The sequence below is a fragment of the Apis dorsata genome, unplaced genomic scaffold, assembly GCF_000469605.1.
Source record: "Apis dorsata unplaced genomic scaffold, Apis dorsata 1.3 scaffold_225, whole genome shotgun sequence".
In the NCBI taxonomy this organism is placed as follows: Eukaryota; Metazoa; Arthropoda; class Insecta; order Hymenoptera; family Apidae; genus Apis; species Apis dorsata.
Window position 1 is genome coordinate 388271 of NW_006263507.1, and position 5039 is coordinate 393309.

Sequence of the window (5039 nt, forward strand, 5' to 3'; positions counted from 1 at the left end):
CTTAGGATTACTCATGATCCATGGATAAAGTTTAAAGCGTGCATTGTTATGTATATGTATATTATTATGTTCTGACATGGGTAGTCTTTTCATCGCATTTTTGTGTAGTCCAATTTGTTACCAATTTATCATTAAAAGATAGCATTGTCTTTAAACAAATTTTTATTTGAGCTAGATAGTAAGACCGCCTGTGCCATATAATTTTTAATAACATATTTCAAGTTCATTGAAATCGGTAAGGAAGTCTTCTTTTCGACAAGGAGAAGATAACTTTTTTATTTATTTATAATATATTTATCCTTATTCAAATAATATTATGAATAAAACGTGACATACATTGTTTGAGACATGTTGTTATTTCAATTAAACTTGTGACTTTACCTGTAGATCGTCAGTAATCCTAAGTTTATCCACATAATGCCAGATTTACCCACTCTCTTTATCTATAACATATACGTGTACACGATTTCAGAGAATGGTTGTGAAGTTGGCCGCGGCCGCGACACGATCCGAGTAGCTGGAATCGCACAGTCACGCTGGCGCCAGTCGTATCGGTAACTCTATATCGATTCAAAGGCACGGTTGTCGACTCTTGCAGCCCCAGCGGGGATACACGGCCGCCCAGTTAGCCGAGCACCAATGTATTTATACGATGCTGCCCGAGGTATATACATCTGTTTCCATCCGGGCACGTGTCAACCACGAAATTAGAACGGTCGGGAAAAGGAAAGACGGGAAAACGAGCCAAATTAAGCATAGCGAAAACTTATGAATATTTGTAATCGAAGAAATTAAAACGATGTATTTACAATCGAATTTTCTCATTTCATTTATATTTTTAAATTCGATTTGCTATGAGGAATAAAAACTATGTAAAATAAAATATCTTATTATTTTTAATCGATGATTTAATTTCTTTTCTCTTATATATAGCTAATCAAATATTTATTTATTGAACAATCATTTCTATCATTGCATTTATATGGTCTTTTACGTGGAAATGGATTGAGATGTGCCAGAGGGTTAAAATGTGCGAGATCGCATACTTTCCTATCCTCTTGTGTTCGTATTCGAATGTATAATAAGTATACATATATACTTGATCTCGCATGAATATACATACGGGCGTGCACGATTCGTCGCAGCGAAAACTTCGACTTTCCGACGTATATAAGTGGATGAACTGATGATTCCCATTTGCTTTTGTGAGGCAGGGAATGAGAAAACAATGAAGCTGGCATAAATGGAGCGTATACATGTTTATATATATATATATATATATATCTTACACAAGAAGCTTTCTCAAACAAAAAAAAAGATTAATATATTATAAATATTGCGAGCTGTTTCAAACCGTCGCGACGTCCGATTACATGTGTGAGGTAGCTTTTAAATGAGCATGTGGCGCCAGATGTCGCGCCTCGTGATCTTTATAGCAAAATACCGCTCTTCGTTGATCGTGAGTGCATACTCGACACACGACACATGTCTCTCTTTCATACACTTATTCTCTCGCTCGCACACGTTTGGCAAATGCCGAGAACGCAGAGACTGTCTTGGCTTCGTATCGATAGATCGTATTGCGTTTTATAACGACAATGATAAAAACAACTTTTTACGTGTAATCTGTTAGCCATTTTGATCGTCATTTTTTTCTTCAACATTCAATAAAAATATATAATGTAAATCGATGTATGTAATCAAAAGTTTGAAGCTTCACTAAAGTATAAACAATTTAAGTTTAAAATTCTATAATCTTAAAAAATACTTTTAAATTAAATGAAATTATTGATATTTATAAAATAAATATATTAATTTTATATTGATAATAAAATAAAAAGTTTCAATATAAAAAAGAAAAAAGATAAAACTTTAGATTACATACAATAGGAGAAGATTGCAAAAAGGTTAATTGTCGACATTGACTTGCTGAAATACAAAAGACAGGGATGCAGCGGACAAGGCCGAACAATTATGCAGAGAGAAATACATACCTACAAGTAGAAAATCAACCTGTTCTCGGAATCAGAGGATATCGCTTACAATATGAACAATGACTGTGCTGACCAACAGCCGTATTTGGGGTATCGGTGTCACTGTATACAATTCCTTTACTACCTGGGTCATCGAACCGTTGTTCGACTATACCGGCATTATCTCGAAAGATCCAAAGACACCTGGATATTTGGTGACTGACAAAAGCACCGAAACATCGAAACGAAAGTTTTCTTCTCCCATCTGATGATTCTTGATACTCCCGATGCAATTCATGTTTTGTTGACGAATCAACTCTATGAGATAAATATATCACGCGACATAGCGAAGAAACAAACGACAGATCGCAAAGCCGAACAACATCGACCAATGAAAGATCCTCGGCAGGTGAGGGGTCGGTTTCTTTCCTTATGGCCTCGCATAAATCAGACCTGCACTAAGGAACTCGTTAAAGCTCTCACACCACCCGCGCGCATAGCATTTTTCCCCATGAACAATACGGTCTTGATGCGACCAGACCCATAAAGGCTCGACTCTTGTCGAGCTTTGTAACCGATACCCTAAAACCTATCCGCATTTTTTCCTTGCACCTGTCCAATACGATCCTGCTGTTCGTTCCGACCGAGTCTCTGAACTGTAAGAAGCCAGTATTAAAACTACGAACTACAGAGTACTGTAATAGATGTCGAATTTGTGAGTTGTGGCTTTCGCTTATTTATAAATATTGAGAAAAATTTTGTAGTTGCAAAAATTTTGTAACATTTAAGAAAATAGACTTTTGGATAATATGATAATAATACTAGTTTACATTGTTTTAAAAATGAATGAAATGATACAAATTAAAAAATGCATTTTATACATTCTTCAACCACTCCTCAATTAATGAAAATCAATAAAATTAAATTTATTAATTATTTTTACAACTTTTTATTTTTACTCCTTATAATTTGATGAATTATTAATAAAAATTAAAATAAATTTAAAAAAAATTGAACAAAAAAATATTAATTAGTTTAGAAATATCAAACTATACATTTTGAATCAGATTTCCTTATTTCATATTTTCGAGTCATTTTTAATATGAAACAAGTTTAAATTTTTTTTAAAAATAAATGTTAAAATAGATTTATATAATGATATGCTTATCATCTATCTTTCCTGTTGCATGGAGGTATTCGATATCTAATTTGTATGATTGTTCTTATTGCAATTATTTCCTACTATTAGAATTAATATTATGATATATATATTAATATATATATCATATATTAACATTAATGCTCATGTAATCAACTTAAATTTTATAATCTAAAACGTTACGTTGCTTTTTATAATGAAAATATATAATAATTATCGTGATTCTATAATTTATATTAATATAAATATTAATTTAATATAAATATTAAAATGATTCTATAGTTCGAGAGAAAGCAGACCAAAATTGAATCACATATATTACAAAAATATTTTCACTGATGATTACTTGAAATGAAACGACATATATGGAATATATTTCCATATATATTTATATATGGAAATGATAGAAAGATATATTATATATCTCTAATAACTATACTAGTGTAAAAAGGGAGAAAAGGCAAAACATAAAATCAGAACTATGATGGAGAACAAGTTTTTCGGATATATGAATGCGATGATGCTATATGATCGATAAAGAAAAGTGTGGACGACAGGATGAAGAGTAGCAGGATGGACGACGACGACGAAGGGCATATTGGAAGAGGGTAGAGAAATAAAGGCAATGAATGATGCCGTGTGGCAGGTGCACCGTAGAACGCTTAACGAGTGGTCCGCTCCCAGACTCCGTACACCTGTAACTCTGGGACTGGACGATTCGAAACGAGACTCTTCTCTCATCCTATCTTGTGCACTTTGTCCTTCATAATTTCTCGTTTTCATAGTTCGTATCTCGAGTCTCGATAAAATATTGATATACTTATTCGTCAAATTTTTCTCAAAATAGTAGTAAATCGGAGAAATAAATAAAATTTGTTCGATCATCTATATCTATAGGTAAGAGAATGTGCGATATTTCAAGGATCGTAAGTCAGGAAGCTGCAGCCCTCGAGCTTTGGAACGTGAGAAATAAACGATGCCTCATACGCGCAAAATGAAATACGATCGCGGCACGGCTGTGCTCGGAGAAAAACCGCTTAATGCTCCTCGGGCTACTCCCCATCACCCCACCCCCTCAAGCACACGTGTATCACGAAGTATGCAGTCATTGTCTCGCTCGTTCTTTCGCCTCTCTCTTTCTTTCAATTTCTTCCTCCCTACCTCTCTCTCTCATACTATGGCTCACTCATCCCATTCTCGATCGATCCACCTGTTGAGCTCCATCGAGAAACTTTGCGTTCGTTCGCTGCCGGCGCCGCTACGACACACATTTTTCGCCTTCTATCTCGACATGGATACCATGCGAATCGTGGTTAAACTCGATCGCGAAATCCCAAGTTTTGAAACCCTCTTATCTTCTTTTTCGTGCCTACTTAAGTACTTTTCTATCTCTGTAAGAATAGAAGTTACCAGAATGGCAGTTATCGGAATAAGCAATTACTCTGAATTCAAAATGAATCATGTTTTATATGAAACTTATTTATTGAAACTTATAAGAATGTTTATATATATTTCTATCTGCTAATGTTTTAAATTTAGTTAGGTAATTATACAGATTTCGTTTATACCATAAAAGAACAAAGAAAAATAATAATCTAAAACAATTTTTATCTTGAAAAAATTGAAATGACAAATTATGCAATGATTGAGTAATTAATATATTTTAGAAAAATAGGTATCGATAGATATCATATCTATTAATTTAAGAGAAAAATCTTGAATAATAAGATAAAGACTTTAATAATTAAAATAAAATTAATTAAAAAAAATAAAGTCTTGAATATAATATAAAATTAAGAAAAAGTTGATAATATTTGATTAAAAATTATTATTAAATATTTAGATAATTTTTTTATATAATAAATTATATAAATTATATAAATTAATAATATATATATATATATAAA